Genomic DNA, 18,402 nt, shown 5'->3' with positions numbered 1-18,402 from the left:
TCACTTGAATATCCAGGCTCAAGGAGAAAGTCTGTGTTGGTCCAGAGTGGGAGATAAATCAGGGGCACCGGTTGGGACTAGATTGAGAGCTTGAACTTGATCTCTGAAGCCAGGTCAGTAAGGTTTTAGAACAATACAGTGCAGGGTTGGTAGAAATGTGAAGAGGGGGACGGAGGGAGCAAGATGTCATCAAGGTAGACAGCCCCTAACACTGTGGGCCAGATCAAGGAAGCAGGTGGACACCAGGCTCACAACCTGCACCCCTTCCCTTCTTCTTGTAGCTCCACCCCTTTTCAGCCCCCAGGTTCTAGTATTGCAGGTGAATTTGAGGTTCTTCATTGAGAAAGAACTCAGAGATGAAGCAAAGAGGTTGAGAAAATAAAGTGAAAGGTTATTTGAGCAAAGATACACTCTCAGGGCTTCTTTAGGTGGCTCAGTGGTAAAGAACCTGCCTGCCAATGCAGGAGACACAGGAGACATGGGTTCAATTCCTGGGTTGGGAAGGTCCCCAGGAGAAGGGAATGGCAACCCACTCCAGTATTCTTGCCTGGAGAATTCCAAAGACAGAGGCGCCTGGCAGGCTACAGTCCACGGTGCTGCAAAGAGTCAGACATGACTTAGAGACTGAGCAGGCAAATCTTACTATAATGAGAGCACAGTGAGCAAAAGGTTGCATTTAGACACAGAAGATTCCCGTCTTTCCCCTACCTTTCCTTTTTTGCTACTTGGACCCTTATCACCCAAAATATGCAGCTTTCTGTCAGTCTGAAGGTTCCTGCTTTCCTCTCTCTGCCCATGGACCCTCACTGTTTACAAGTTGTGTGATTTCCTGCTGCCTGGCCCCAGTCCCCTTTTCTCTGCTCAGACCTAGCTACCTACCTGCAGTAACACCAGCAGCCTTCCAGCCCCCCAGGGTCTAAGGTGGACACACTGGGGGTGCAGTCTGCCTTCAAAAGGATGGACCCATGGAACTACCCTGGTGGTTCAGTGGTTAAGACACCACACTTCCACTTCAGGGAGCATGCGTTCAATCCCTGGTCAGGGAAATAAGATCCGGTGTGTCCCATGGTGCAACCCCCCCCCCCCAAAAAAAAGAAAGCACTGGGAAAAGAATCAAGAAAGGAGTGTGTGTGTGTGAGTGTTTTAGTTGCTCAGTCATGGCCAACTCTTTGCTACCCATGGACTGTAGCCCACCAGGCTCCTCTGGGATTCTCAAGCAAGAACACTGGAGTGGGTTACCATTCCCTTCTCCAGGGCATCTTCCTGACCCAGAGGTTGAACCTGGGTCTCCTGTATTGCAGGAAGATTCTTTAGCATCTGAGTCACCTGGGAAACTAGAAAGGGGTGGATATATCTATTTGTGTAACTAATCCACTTTTCTGTGCAGCGGAAGCTAACACAACATTGTAAATCAAGTGTACTCCAATAAAAATATTTTTTTTAAAAGAGGGTGGATCAAGGAAGAGCTCACACTGAAACTAGAAATGGTCTGGATCACTGGGGTTGAGGAGTGCTCAGTGGTGACACCCCAAACTTCCACAACTCAAGTGTTGAATCACTCACCAGCTACCCTGCTTTGCAGAGAGTTCCTGCTGAGCCACCACACCTTCTGAAACACTTGAATAAAGAAATGGGTGGGAATATTGACACTAAACTTACACAGAAAAGAATCAAGTGGTATTGAATCCAAGCCCAGAACAATCCATACTATAGGTTACTAGGGGCTGAGCAGGGGCTGGAATGCAAGAAGCTGAGATGAACCAGTACTGCCCAGTTACCACCCAGTGAAACAGATACTACTCAAGGAGCCAGGATTAATTAATCCATTAACCCCTGGATTGCTGCACTCCAGGAACTTACAAGAGGTCACATCCTCAGCAATTGTGATTATTCACATGACAGTAAGCCCAGAGTTGTATCTTTCTGGATGACCCAAGAGGAGCGCCAATACTTTGACCACCTGATGCAAAGAGCTGACTCATTGGGAAAGACCTTGATGCTGGGAAATATTAAAGGTAGGGGGAGAAGAGACCAACAGGATGAGATGGTTGGATGGCATCACCAACTCAATGAACATGAATTTGAGCAAATTCCAGGAGATGGTGAAGGACAGAGAAGCCTGGAGTGCTGCAGTCCATGGGGTCGCAAAGAGTAGGACCCAACTGAGCAACTGAACAACAAGATAAATACTTCATAAGCAAACAATCTGAATGAATCATACAAAATAATACAAGGTTGGAAAATTTTGTGGAGATTATGGTTTGTTAACCCATCATTTCATATCTGGCAAGAGAGAGTCTGAGTCACTAATTGGAACAATTTCTCTGGATTTGTCTCCATTATCATCCTTTAGGTTGTCCCCAGAGCTTACAGGGGAAAAGGAAGACATTTTCAGTGCCACACCTTCTACACCTATTCTTTGGGATTTTCACCCAAGCAGCTATCTCAGCAGAACACTCAGAAGCTGGGTCAAGCAGAGCTTGCTCTATTAATTGGGACCAAAAGCCCACACCCCATGACATTCAATAAGTCAGGCAGAGCAAGATGTCATTCCCAAAAGAGATACCTACATGGGTGTGCTCCTGCAGTGAGCTGATAACCACAGACCCAGAAGCATTTCTGGGGCAAAATGGTGGAGATATTTTGACCAGACTTCTTAAAATTTCCCCAGGGTCATAAAGAAAGGAAAGAAGTCATTCTTCTATAATAACTCAGCTGCTTTTCCAACCACAAGACTTTCTACACCCACCGCCAAAGCACAAGGTCAACCTCAAGAAAGGGTCTTCCCTGGCTAATCCCAGCAGCCATAAAACATGCTCGTAAATTTAGCTCTGTGACCCTTTCCAACTTCTGTGTGAGGGAAAAAAAAAATCCTAACTAAAGTCAGACGATAAATGACAAATGATTAAGTTATTCTCCATAAGCATGCTGTATGCACCATTCTAATGGCACTCACCTCACACACTAGTAAAATAATGCTCAAAATTCTCTAAGCCAGGCTTCAGCAATACATGAATCATGAACTTCCAGACGTTCAAGCTGGTTTTAGAAAAGGCAGAGGAACCAGAGATCAAATTGCCCACATCGGCTGGATCATCGAAAAAGCAAGAGAGTTCCAGAAAAACATCTATTTCTGCTTTATTGACTATGACAAAGCCTTTGTGTGGATCACAATAAACTGTGGAAAATTCTTCAAGAGATGGGCATACCAGACCACCTGACCTGCCTCTTGAGAAACCTGTATGCAGGTCAGGAAGCAACAGTTAGAACTGAACATGGAACAACAGACTGGTTCCAAATAGGAGAAGGAATACGTCAAGGCTATATATTGTCACCCTGCTTATTTAAGTTACATGCAGAGTATGTCATGAGAAACGCTGGGCTGGAAGAAGCACAAGCTGGAATCAAGACTGCCGGAAGAAATATCAAAAATCTCAGATATGCAGATGACACCACCCTTATGGCAGAAAGTGAAGAGGAATTATGATGAAAGTGAAAGAGGAGAGTGAAAAAGTTGGCTTAAAGCTCAACATTCAGAAAACTAAGATCATGGCATCTGGTCCCATCACTTCACGGCAAATAGATGGGGAAACAGTGGCTGACTTTATTTTGGGGGTTCCAAAATCACTGCAGATGGTGATTGTAGCCATCAAATTAAAAGACGCTTGTTCCGTGGAAGGAAAGTTACGACCAAACTAGATAGCATATTAAAAAGCAGAGACGTTACTTTGCCAACAAAGGTCCATGTAGTCAAGGCTATGGTTTTCCCAGTGGTCATGTATGGATGTGAGAGTTGGACTGTGAAGAAAGCTGAGTGCCAAAAAAACTGATGCTTTTGAACTGTGGTGTTGGAGAAGACTCTTGAGGGCCCCTTGGACTGCAAGGAGATCCAACCAGTCCATCCTAAAGGAGATTAGTCCTGGGTGTTCATTGGAAGGACTGATGCTGAAGCTGAAACTCTAGTACTTTGGCCACCTCATGTGAAGAGTTGACTCACTGCAAAGACCCTGATGCTGGGAGGGATATGGGGCAGGAGAAGAGGACGACAGAGGATGAGAAGGCTGGATGGCATCACTGACTCAATGGGCATGAGTTTGAGTAAACTCCGGGAGTCGGTGATGGACAGGGAGGCCTGGCATGCTGCGATTGAACTGAACTGAATGGCAGGAAATGAAGAGGAACTAAAGAGCCTCTTGATGAGGATGAAAGAGGACAGTGAAAAGGCTGACTTAAAACTCAACATTCAAACAGCTAAGATCATGGCAACCAGTCCCATCACTTCATGGCAAATAGATGGGGATAAAGTAGAAACAGCAGATTTTGTTTTCCTGGGCTCTAAAATCACTGCGGACAGTGACTGCAGCCATGAAATTAAAAGACACTTGCTCCTTGAAAGAAAAGCTATGACAAACCTAAACACAATATTAAAAAGCAAAGATATCACTTTACTGATGTCAAAACTATGGTTTTTCCAGTAGCCATGTATGGATATGAGACCATAAAGAAGACTAACACCAAAGAATTGATGGTTTCCAATTGTGGTACTGGAGAAGACTCTTGAGAGTCCCTTGGACTGAAAGATCAAACTATTCAATCCTATAGAAAATCTACCCTGAATGTTCATTGGAAGGGCGGATGCTGAAGATGAAGCTTCAATACTTTGGCCACCTGATGGGAAGAGCCAACTCATTGGAAAAGACCCTGATGCTGAGAAAGATTGAAGGCCAAAGGAGAAAGGGGCAACAGAGGATGAGATGGTTGGAAGGCATCACCAACTCAATGGGCATGAGTTTGAGCAAATTGGGATATGGTGAAGGAAAGGGAAGTCTGGCGTGCTACAGTTCATGGGGTCACAAAGTAAGACATGACTTGGCAACTGAACAATAATGTACACAAGAACTTATTTTTCACTATAAAAAGAGCTCTTAAAAATCAGTAAGGAGCCACCCAATAGTTGGGGTAAAAAACAGGATTTAAATAGGTAGTTGACATCAAAGCATAGGAAAATAGTCTCAAGCTGGCTCATAATTATAGAAACTAAGATAAAAATAATAAAAATGTTTTCTTTTCAATGTTGGCAAAAATTTAAAGTTTAGGTATGAGAAACAAGCATTCTCATACAGCGTGGGTTGCAGTGTAAGTACAATATCTGTGGGAAATTTTGGCAACATATATTTAAAATGTACAAACTAGCACAGTTTAAATTCTTAAAATATTTCTTAAGAATTTATTCTATGCAAAGAAGACATACAGATGGCCATAAATGGGCACATAAAAAGATGCTCAACATTACTAATCATCAGAGAAATGCAAGTCAAAACTACAGTGAGGTACTGTCTCACACCAGTCAGAATGGCCACCACCAAAAAGTCTATAAATATATTGCTGGAGAGGGTGTGGAGAAAAGGGAACCCTCCTACACTGTCGGTGGGAATGTAAGCAGGTACAGTCACTGTGAAAAGCAGTGTGGAGGTTCCTTAAAAGGCTAAAAATAGAGGACTCCCTGGCAGTCCATTGAATAAGACTCCTTGCTTCCAATTCAGGGGGCACAGGTTTGATCCCTGGTTGGGAAACTAAGATCTCATATGCCAGGCAGTGCAGCCAAAAATTAAAAAACAAGAAAGTTAAAAGTAGAGTTACCATGTGATCCATCAGCCCCACTCCTGAGTATATATATATGGAGAAAAACATGCTACATATACCCCAATGTTCATTTCAGCACTATTTACAATAGCCAAGACATAGAAGCAATCTAAATGCTCATTGACAAATAAATGGATAGAGTATATGTGGTACATACATACAACAGAATATTATTCAACCATAAAAGAACAAAATAATGCCATTTGCAGCAACCATGGATGGACCTAGAGACCATCATTCTAAGTGAAGTAAGTCAGACAGAGAAAGATAAGTATCATGTCACTTACATGTGGAATCTAACAAAAAACAAAAACACAAAGAAACAGTATAATTGGACTTATTTACAAAACAGAAATAAAGTCACAGATGTAGAATACAAGTGTATGCTTACCAGGGGGAAAGAAAAGGAAAGGAGGGATAAATTGGGAAATGGGGATTGACATATACACAATACTGCATATAAAATAGACAACTGATAAAGACCTACTATAGTAGGGAACTCTACTCAATACTCTGCAATGACCTATATGGAAAAATAATATTTAAACAAAAAAGAGTGGATATATGAATACATATGGACTTCCCTGGTGGATCAGTGAAAAAGAATCTGCCTGCCAATGTAGGAGATACAGGTTTGATGTCTGGGTCTGGAAGATCCTTTGGAGAAGAAAATGATAACCCACTCCAGTATTCTTACTTGGGAAATCCTATGGACAGAGGAGCCTGGTGGGCTACAATCCACCGTGTCCCAAAAGAGTGGGACATGACTTGGTGTCTAAACAACAATGATGTGTATATAACTGATTTACTTTGCTGTACACCTGAGACGAACACAACATTGTAAACCAAATATATTCCAATCAAAATTAAAACATAATATAATATAAAATACATAAACAATAAGGTCCTCTGTATAGCACAGGGAACTATATTCAATATCCCGTAATAAACCATAATAGAAAAGAATATGTGTATAACTGAATCATAGTGCTGTTCACTAGAAACTAGCAGAACATTGTAAATCAACTATGTATCAATCAAAATTTTTTAATTTAAAAATTTGTTTAAATTTAGCATATAGATATTTGCATAAATATATAAAATGATGGCTCAAAAATGTTTATGGTAGCACTATTTGTTATAGCAAATAAGTAGAAGCTGCCCCCAAAGTCTACAGTATAAGCCTGGTTAAGTCAGCATAGTAATGATATTATGCTGTTTTTTTTCCCAAAAAATCCAAAAGATTTATATGTGCTGATATGGAAAGATTGCCTGGATATTTTAAGTAGAAAGAAAAAAAGAGTAGAAAATAAATTCCATACTATATTATATTTACTGCACTATACAAAGTCTTCTTAAACATTTTACAATTTGATTTTTCATTTGTACACTAATATATATATATATATATATATCTGAATTCCAGAATATACAAAAACTATTTTAATAGTTTTTACTAATTATGAATAAATTACTAATATTAGTCATTATTAAATGGTTCCTTCTAAAGACTGGGGAAAGATTTGGCAAGAGAAAGTGAATTTTGACTCTCTCATCTGTTTGAATATTTTGCTTTACCATGAACATGTATTATATTGATCATTTCTTTAGAGTGACTCTAATGTTGAAGGGACCCCAGTGGTGGAGGGCACCATGTAATAACTCAAGGGCACTTAGTGCAAACTTACAGGCTTTGTTCATGTGAGTCCTTGTTTATTGATATTCCAACATAATTTACACCCACACTTTATGGGAACTTTAAGCCTTCAAGAAAGTTCTTGACTTTCCATGGATTGATATTACACCTATGCACACTTAACTGGGTCTTCTGCAGGTGGTACAATTTGCCCCTGCCCCCTGGCTTCTATTGCTGCATTGCTAAGAGAGGCAGAGACAGATGGTGACAGAGACAACTAAAAGCATCTCTTTATTCCCGTTGATCATGGAGAAGGCAAAGGAATCCCAGAAAAGCATTTACTACTGCTTCTTTGACTATGCTAAAGCCTTTGACTATGTGGAACACAACAAATTGGAAAATTCTTAGCGAGATGAAAGTACCAGACAACCTTACCTATCTGCTAAGAAACCTATGTGCAGGTCAAGAAGCAACAGTTAGAACTGAACATGGAACAATGGACTGGTTCAAAACTGGGAAAGAAGTATGACAAGGCTGTATATTGTCACCCTGTTTATTTAACTTATGTGGAGAGTACATCATGCAAAATGCTGGGCTGAAGGAATCACAAGCTGGAATCAAGATCAAAACCTCAGATACGCAGATGATACCACTCTAATGGCAGACACTGAAGAGGAACTAAAGAACCTCTTGATGAGAATGTAAGAGGAGAGTGAAAAAGATGTCTTAAAATGCAACATTCAAAATACTAAGATCATACCATCTGGTCCCATCACTCATGACAAATAGAACGGGAAAAAGTTGAAAAAGTGACACATTTTATTTTCTTTGGTTCCAAAATCACTATGGACAGTGACTGCAGCTATGAAATTAAAAGACTCTTGCTCCTTGGAAGGAAAGCTATGACAAATCTAAACAGCATATTCAAAGGAAAAGACATAATTTTACCAAAAATGGTCTGTATAGTCAAAACTGTGGTTGTTGCAGTAGTCATGTACAGATGTAAAAATTGGACTATTAAAAAGGCTGAGCACTGAAGGATTGATGATTTCAAACTGTGGTGCTGGAAAAGACTCTTGAGAGACCCTTGGACAGCAAGGAAATCAAACCAGTCAGTCCTAAAGGAAATCAACCCTGAATATTCATTGGAAGGATTGACGCTGAAGCTCTAATACTTTGGTCACCTGATGAAAAGAGCTGACTCATTGGAAAAGAAAAGACCCTGATGCTGGGAAAGACTGAAGGCCAAAGAAGAAGGCAGCAGCAGAGGATGAGATGATTGGAAGGCATCACCAACTCCATGGACATGAATCTGAGCAAATTCCGGGAATTAGTGTAGGACAACAGAGGAGCCACACAACCACAAAGCAGAAGAGCCAGGAGGCCTGCCCTTTCTGCCTCAGAGCCAGATTCATGACCTCATACAGGGGCCCCTAGCAGATCCTTATGACCTTATGACTTGAGGAACCAAAACTCAAGCCATCTACTGGAAGACACAGTCAGACTTCTGCTTTCATGCTTGAATTTAAATGCCACAGGGTACTCTGCCATCAGGGATTAGTACTTACAATTCAAGCCTCCAGAAGTGCAGATGGGCCTGGACCCTGGTCTGTGATCCCCTGTCCTTGGAATTCTTCTTAGTGCAGCAGGTAAAAGCCAATTCTGACTCCATGATGGAGCTGTTTCTTTGACTTTAATATTTCATTTTAATTGCTTTTGCTATTATAATCATAAATAATGAGTTGCCTCAGGGAACCCTGTCCCTTCATTGTTGTTTAGCCACTAAGCCATGTCCCACTCTCTGTGACACCGTGGACTGCAAAATACCAGGCTACCCTGTCCTGCAATATCCTCCAGAATTTGCTTATATTCATGTCCTTTGAGGCTCTGGTGCTATCCATCCATCTCATCCTCTGTCACCTTATTCTCCTTTTGCCTTCAGTCTTTCCCAACATCAGGGTCTCTTCCAATAAGTTGACACTATGCATCAGGTGGTCAAAATACTGGAACTTTTAACTTCAGCATCAGTCCTTCCAATGAATATTCAGGGTTGATTTCCTTGAGGATTGACTAGTTTGATCTCCTTGCTGTCCAAGGGACTCGCAAGAGTCTTCTCCAGCACTACAATTCAAAAGCATCAATTCTTCAGCATTCAGACTTCTTTATGGTCCAACTCTCATATCCGTACATGACTACTGAAAAAACCATAGCTTTGACTATATGGACCTTCGTCAGCAAAATGATGTCTCTGCTTTATAATATACTGTCTAAGTTTGTCACAGCTTTTCTTCCAAGGGGCAAGCATCTTTTAATTTCATGGCTGCAGTCCCATGACTGCAGTGATTCTGTAACCCAAGAAAATAAAGTCTGTTACTGTTTCCACTTTTCCCCCTTCTATTTGCCAAAAAGTGATGGAACTGGATGGCATGATCTTAGTTTCTTGAATGTTGAGTTTCAAGTCAGCTTTTTCACTCTCCTCTTTCAGCTTCATCAAGAGGCTCCTTAGTTTCTCTTCACTTTCTGCCATTAAAGAGGTATCATCTGCATATCTGAGATTGTTGATATTTCTCCTGGCAATCTTGATTACAGATTGTGATTCATCAAGCCAGGCATTTCACATGATGTACATTGCATATATCTTAAATAAGCAGGGTGAAAAATACAGTCTTGTCATAGTCCTTTCCCAATTTTGAACCAGTCAGTTTTTCCATGTAAGGTTCTAACTGTTGCTTCTTGACCCTGCCTCTCTACCTGAAGAGATTAACACAATCCCTCCCTTAGGTTGGCCATGCCAGGAGATATTTGTAAGGTAATGATCTTTACTTCCCCAATCCTTCCCCGTCTCTGTCCTATAAAAGGACCTGTCATCCAGGCCCTGCCAAGATGTTTATTTTGAGACATGAGTCTGCCATCTTCTCAGTCAGCTGGCTTTCCAAATACAGTTGTATTCCTTGTCTCAACACTTCATCTCTCAGTTTATTGACCTGTTATTTGGCAAGCAGACCAAGCTTAGACTCAGTAACATTTGGGTCCCCTTTTCCTTACTCTAGATTCCAGGTAGGCAGTTGCCCAAGGAGCACCATGCATTGCTGATTCTCCTCTGCTGGAAAAAGAACTTCCTTCCCATTGCCAAGGCAGGATGCTCTGTAAGGAACAGAATGGTTTTCCAATTCCATAGTGAATCCAATGGTAAGCTGTCAAGTCCAGAGGTTGAAGCTAACACCTTGAATATCTTCTGACCCAAACCACCACGTGTGCCTGCTCAGTCACTCAGTCATGTCTGACTCTTTGCATGCGACCCCATGGACTGTATCCAGCCCCAATTCTCTGTCCATAGAATTTTCCAGGCAAGAATGTTGGAGTGGGTTGCCATTTCCTTTTTCCAGGGGATCTTCCTAACCCAGGGATCGAGCCTACATCTCCAGCTTCTTTTTCATTGGCAGGCAGATTCTTTACCACTGCACCACCTGGGAACATAAGCCAAGAGGTAGGCTAACTTTTACTGTACCCTTCCACCACCACATTCTCTACTGAATAATAGTTTCCAAAGAAATGTACATATGATCTGGTGAATGTAGTCACAACTGATCCATTAAGCATGTACCAATTTTAAAAAACAGTATTGAACCCTTACTGTCACAGAGCTAAACACGTCACATAGACTATTTAATTTAATTTAAGGAAATAGCAATCTACTCCAGTATTCTTGCCTTCACTAATGTTAACAATATTCTGAAGAGTGGCATCCCCCGTTGTTTTTATCCCCATTTTAGAACTCAAGAATCTAAGGTATATAGAGAACTCATACAATTCAAAAATCATAAAACCAAACAACACAATTTAGAAATGGCCAAAGGATCTGAATAGACATTTTACCAAAGAAGATATACAAATGGTCAATAGGCACATGAAAAGGTACTCAACACCACTGATGATTAGATAAATGCATATCAAAACCAAAATGTAGTGTCACCTCACATCAGTCACAGTAATTATCATCAAAAAGACAACAAATAACAAATGTTGGTGAAGATGTGGGTAAAAGGGAACCCTGCACCGTCACTTGGAATGTAAATTGGTGCAGCCACTATGGAAGCCATTAGGGAGATTACTCAAAAAAATTGGGAATTGAACTGTCTATTCCTCTTCTGGCAGTATACTCAAAGAAAACAAAAACACTAATTTGAAAAAACATGCACCCTTATGCTCATTGCAGCATTATTTACGGTGACCAAGATCTGGAAACAACCTACAGGTTTACTGATGGACGAATGGGTAAAGAGAATGTGGTATGCATAGTGAAAAATTACACAGCCATAAGAAGGGATAAAATCTTGCCATCTGTCACAACATAGATGGGCCTTGAGGGTATTACATTAAATGAAATATGTGAGCTGAAGAAAGACAGATATCATATAATTTTACTTGTAAATACCATCTTTAAAAAAAAAAAAAAATGAGCCTCTAATGAAACCTGTTTAGAGAAGGACATGCACTCCCCTACTCTTGTGAGAGCACCAAAATCACAACTATCTGCTGAACAACCAGAAGACACAGGAATCCACTAGAAAAAGATACCCCACATCCAAAGACCAAAAAAAAAAAAAAAAAGCAGAAACAAGATGGTAGGAGGGGCGCAATCACAATAAAATCAAATCCCATACCTGCTGGGTGGACAACCCACAAGCTGGAGAACAATAATACCAAAGAAGTTCTCCCACAGTTGTGAAGGTTCTGAGCCCCATATCAGGCTCCCAGCCTGGGAGCTCCAGCAATGGGACTGGAAATCCCCAGGGAATTTTACTTTGAAGGCCAGCAGGATTTAATTAAGGACTTCCACAGGACCGGGGGAAACAGAGACTCCACTCTTGAAGGGCATGCGCAAAATCTTGTGCACACCAAGACCCAAGGGAAAGGAGAAGTGACCCCACAGAAGACAACCTCTTCCTTTAAAATCCAAAATTAAAGCTCTTTTCAGGTTTAACACTTCCCATCCCAATCATTTTATTAACTTGGCGTCTACTTTCTCTTGAGTTTGATTGATTTTCTGTAAGTTGACAATAAACTCCCTAAACAATGGGGCTGAAATAGAAAATTCTGGAAATCACACTTCGTGAAAAAGGCAATATTTTTTATCCCATTGCATTTTTGAGTGGGGAACTGGTGGCGACACCACTGAAGCAGCATCTATTGTGAAGCATAATATTCTAATAGTGGGGGTTCTTCTAAAACAGACTTTGTAGAGAAGGTGGCTTTTCCAATCCCTTCTAGACACTTGAGATGACTTTAGCTACTGTGAAATTTGGACATAAAATGAGAAATCCTTAAAAACCATGTCCAGACTCTGTGGACCGTTCAACACACTCAGGAGGTAACATTTCGAATGAAGCAAAGACACCTTTTAGGAGAGGAGCCCAAATCATATGGAGACCTTCATCGGGTTTGCAGGCATTTTCCATTCATCTTTTCATAAAATAGTTAACAGTGAACAATTAAGCCTCACATAGTTCACTCAGGGGTCCTCAGGTCTGTGGCCACTGTTCCAGCCCACAGCTTCCCTGAGTCCACTTGAACACAGAAAAGACTTTGTTGTAGGACTTAGCCTCGCAGCCTGAGGACCATGAGCTCTGAGCGCCAGCTGTCGCATAGTTACCAGGCCCTTCTAGGGTGCTTTCCGGATTACAAATATTGTTTGAAAACAAACCAGCTCCTTGGCTTCCATTCACACTGTTTCCACTGTTTTATTCTTGAGTTTAAAATCAACATGAGGCTCTGATACTGAAGAATACATCTCAGTCCTGGTATTCAAGAGCCTTGTGAGCGTGGCATAGTCTTTTCAACCATATTGCACACCACTTGGCTTGACAAATGGATTTTATAACCTTTACATTAATGTCTTTACATTATGTCTAATTTCAGGTCGGGTGGGACTTCCTGTCAGGGAATCCTTTGATGAGTTGCTTCAATAAGCAAAAATGAAAGAGAAAAACACTCCTCTTCAAATATATATTATGGATATAATAAAGTAAAAATTGCAGTGACCAACTAAAAATTAGAGCCGATGTCTTGCCAGTGATGAATTCTTTCCCAGTGGTCAGAATTACTCAAGGTGAAGCGCATATGGGTCATCAGGGCCCTAGAGGAAATCAAAGATCTCAGGGGGGTTGTCAGCATCACTTCAGCAGCCCCAGCTTCAGGAGGGGGTCTCTCAGAGAATCTGCCAGAAGGCAGCCCCCCACATCAACCAAGGTGAGGGTAGCACACACCCATGTGGGTACCCAACCCCCACTGTCATTATGAAGTTAAATCAATGCGAATACATTGATATTGATTGATTGATTGTGTATTGATATACAATACAGAAGTATAAAACAACAACACCAGGGGTGTCACTACTGACCACTGAATTTTACAAAACCTACAAGAAGGCCTGAGCACTGTTGAACCCATGTCAAGAGAGAAAGCTATGTGGTTTTTGAGGGGGGTTTTTTGGGGCACAATTAAGATTTACAGATAAGTGGATATCAAGGCTCCATGCTCAATGATAGTTCAGAGCACCAGCTTTGCAACCAGGTCAGTCTGAGGTCAAAGCTCAACCCCTTGCTAGCCCTGAGAACTTAGGCGAGCCACGCAATGTTTCTGGGTGTCAATATCCTCATGGCAGAATGAGAATGATGACACCAGTTGTACAAAATAACAATGAAATACTGTAGGTTTTCCCCTGTGACTCAGACAGTAAAGAATCTGCCTGCAATGCAAGAGCCGCAGGAGATGTGGGTCAGGAAGATCCCCTAGATGAGGGCATGGCAACCCACTCCAATATTCTTGCCTGGAAAATCCCATGAACAGAAGAGCCTGGCAGGCTACAGTTCATGGGGTCACAAAGAATCTGACTTGACTGAAGCGACTTAGCATGCATGCACAATGCTTGACACAACACTCAAGATACAGCATAGTTAATGTTTGATAAGTGGTGGCTATAATAATAATCATGAGAAGAAAGAGGAGGAGATGTGGAGAGGGAGAGGGAAGGGACAGTGGCAGGAGGAACCCTGAGCAGGAAGAAGAAGAGAGAAAGAGGAAGAAGATTCAGAAAAGGAGTATTTAGAATGTTTACAATATGTCATGTATAATGGCAACCCACTCCAGTATTCTTGCCTGGAGAATCCCATGGACAGAGGAGCCTGGCAGGCTACAGCTCATAGGGTCCCAAAGAGTTGGACACGACGGAAGCAACTTAGCACCCATGCATGCATATATAAATTGGGATGGAAATGGTAAGGCATGGCCTTGACATACAGAGAGACCTGGGTTAAAATTTTGACTCTGACATGTAGGTATTCATGACCTTTGAACACGTTCATTATTTTCACTTTCCCTTCAGACCATGTAAATCCACTTTTCAGCTTATAATTTAACTAAAGGAAAAAATCCACCCAACCACTCCCACCTTAAACAGGAACATTATTTAGAAGATAAGCATGGATTTGGTTTTAAGAAACTCTCAGTTTCACCCACTTTCTCTGCAGACCATTCACTCTGTCCCAATGTCCATTTTCCAGAGCATGGCCAAGTAGGAGGCCTCGGAGACTCAGAATTCACTGGGGCCACTTCACAACCACCATCATAAAACTGGCTCCTCCAAGTGCCACCACACAACAAGAGGCAGTAAAATCAAGTACTGGCTGGACTTCAAGGAGCAGGAAATATATACGGTCATTCTCTGCTCTCTGCCACATTTATTGGCTTCAGAACTGGGCCTGGGAGGGAAGGAGTAAAGATTACCAAAGAAACAAGGCTTAGGGGGGACATGCTGACCTGATTTTCATCTTTTTCTGTGAGATTACCCCTGCATATTTCCCCCTAATATGTTCCTGGTTCCAAAAGTAGGGTAGCTGAGCCATTTTAGGAATTTGGAGTAGCAGATGCAATTGTCTGTGTGTGCATGCAAAGGTGTGTGCGGTGTGTGTATAAAACCTAAGCATTTGAAATATAGTTAGCAGTTAGAAACTGTTAAAAATAATCTTTCATTTTTCACACACATCAAACGCTACTTGGTAAAGATACATGGCTGGCCAGAACAATAAAAGACAGTATACATTCTCAACCTCCAGCCTAATGACTTGATCAAGTCTAAAGGTATAAGGAGTAATAATGTCTGGATGTTGGCCAAAATCTGAGTGAAATTCAATTACTTTACAGTGTGCCTGGAACAGATAACATGTAAGCCCCAGTGAACATTACAACCTAAGTAGGACACAGGCCCCGGGCACCTTCCAGGATCGGTTCAGCAGCTTCATATACACAATGTTCTTACAGGCTTGGCTTATTTCTTCTAGCTATTACTACCAGTTTTCAGATCCAGCTCCTCAATGCTTGGCCTTCATAGATGGCCTCCATGCCCATCCCAGCATATGTGCTAAGTTGCTTCAGTTGTGTCCAACTCTTTGCCACACTATGGACTGTAACCCGGCAGGCTCCTCTGTTCATGGGATTCTCTAGGCAAGAATACTGGAGTGGGTTGCCATACCCTCCTCCAGGGGATCTTCCCAACCTAGGGATGGAACCCACGTCTCTCGCATTGCAAGCAGATTCTTTACTACTAGTGCGACCTGGTAAGCCCATTCCATCATGTACTTGACCCTCAAACCCTTCTGTATTCTCAAAACATCTCAGGGTTATCTTGGTTTCCAAGTTCTAAGATCTAGTGCTACTTACCCTTCAGATGTATTAACTATGACTTATTTTCCATGTTCTGATGCTTGGCATCTGGGGTCTTGCTGACCCTCGAAAGATTGCCCCTCCCAGGGCTGGCCAATTCCTAGAGACAGCCCCAATAACTCACACACTCTCTAAATACAACCCAACCAATCTAGAACCCACTCTCTGACTACCTTCTCACATTCCAGGCCTGATGTCCCAGACAATTAGTCAGTCCCCAGGCCCCAGAGTGCATTGGAATTATCCAAACTAGCCCATCCTAAGCCTGCTTGCCTGTCTAGGCAGTCCCTTCCCAAAGCAACCATGGTCAAGCCTCTTGTCCACATTTCTCCCACTCCCTCTGCTTCTTGAACCACTCTGGTGCTTTCATGTGTTCCTCCATGGCACAGAGAGCCCTCTCATTTGGGAGCTATGAGCAACAAACTGTTATTTCAATAGCAATCATTTACAGATCAGTTGACCTTAATGAGCCTCAAATTTTCTATTAATACACTGTGAGTTTTCCTGGGGGGGATGCATTCTTGGTCACTCAGTGTGTCCAGCTCTTTATGACCCCATGGACTGTAGCCCACCAGGCTCCTCTGTCCATGGGATCTCCCAGGCAAGAATACTGGAGTGGGGATGCTTCTCCAGGAGAGCCTACCAACCCAGGGACTGAACTCCAGTGTTTCTGGCATTGGCAGGCAGATTCTCTGCCACTGAAATACTTGGGAAGCCCTTTCCTGGGGGGGGGGGGGCGGGGAGGAGGGGCTCGAAGAATAAAAAACTGAATGTTAGTTGCTAGGTCCCCGTAGTTGTAGGCAAAGTGACCCAAAAAAAAAGGGTCTTCAGTTATTCAATGAGAGGAAGAGAGTCTTACATCTTACGAAGTCATAAGTCTGTACTGACATTTTCAACCCAAACCTAGTTTCACTAAGTCATTTTCTTATGGTAACCTAACACAAACTTGTCTCCATATTCATTCTCTTTTCCTTATCTGAGCAACTATCTTTTTTTTTTTTAATCATTTTTTTAAAGAGGATATCCTGTGCCTGCTTCAGTGTATAGACAGTGGACCCTCAAATAGCACAGGTTGAAACTGTTGGGTCCACTTATACTTGGGTTTCTTTCTTTCTTTCTTTCTTTTTTTTTTTTGGTTGCACCACATGAGCTGTGGGATTTTAGTTCCCCAACCAGGGATCAAACCCATGCCCCCTGCAGTGGAAGCAGAGAGTCCTAACCGCTGGACCACCAGGGAAGTCCCATGTGAATTTTTTTCAATAGTAAATACTATAGTACTACTCAACCTGGGGTGGTTGAATCTGAAGATACAGAACCCCAGATATAGAGGACAGCTATAAGTTACAGTCAGATTCTCAACTGAGTGGAGGTCATCACCCCAACCTCCACATTGTTCAAGGGTCTACTGTATAGTCACATTTACTCAATCAGACAACACAGATTTACTGGGCATGTAGTATGCACTATTTGGGCTCACAGGACATAACTGTGAACAATACAGCAAAAAATCTCTAATTACATGGAGCTTATAATGTAATGGGGTAAGACAGACAGTACACAGAATAAATGGTATATAGTAGGATGGAACTAGGGCTTCTCAGGTGCCTCAGTGGGTAAAGAATCTGTCTGCAATGCAGGAGACATGGGTTTCATTCCTGGGTTGGGAGGATCCCCTGGAGGAGAGCATGACAACCCACTTCAGTATTCTTGCCTGGAGAATCCCATGGACAAGAGGAGCCTGGTGGGCTATAGTCCATGGGGTCGCAAAGAGTCAGACACGACTGAAACAACTGAGCATGCCTGCTTGCAGGCATGAGAATTAGCAGGAAAATAAAGCAGGAAAGGGAGATTATGAGTACTAGGCAGACAGGGAGTTCACATTATTTTATAACAGTTTTATTGGGATATCAGTTCAGCTCAGTTCAGTCGCTCAGTCATGTCTGACTCTTTGCTACCTCATGGACTGCAGCACACCAGGCTTCCCTGTCCATCAACAAATCCCAGAGCTTGGTCAAACTCATGTCCATTGAGTCAGTGATGCCATCCAACTATCTCATCCCCTGTTGTCCCTTTCTCCTCCTGCCTTCAATCTTTCCCAGCTTCAGGGTCTTTTCCAATGAGTTAGTTCTTCTAATTAGGTGGCTAAATGATTGCAGTTTCAGCTTCAGTATCAGTCCTTCCAAAGAATATTCAGGAATTATTTCCTCTAAGAGTGACTGGTTTGATCTCCTTGTAGTCCAAGGGACTCTCAAGAGTCTTCTCCAACACCACAGTTCAAAAGCATCAATTCTTCGGCACTCAACTTTCTTTATAGTCCAACTCTCACATCCATATATAACTACTGGAGAAACCATAGGTTTGACTAGATGGACCTTTGTTGGCAGACTAGTGCCTCTGCTTTT

This window comes from Muntiacus reevesi, chromosome 8 (genome assembly GCF_963930625.1).
Source record: "Muntiacus reevesi chromosome 8, mMunRee1.1, whole genome shotgun sequence".
Taxonomy (NCBI): Eukaryota; Metazoa; Chordata; class Mammalia; order Artiodactyla; family Cervidae; genus Muntiacus; species Muntiacus reevesi.
This window is presented reverse-complemented; position numbering follows the sequence as displayed.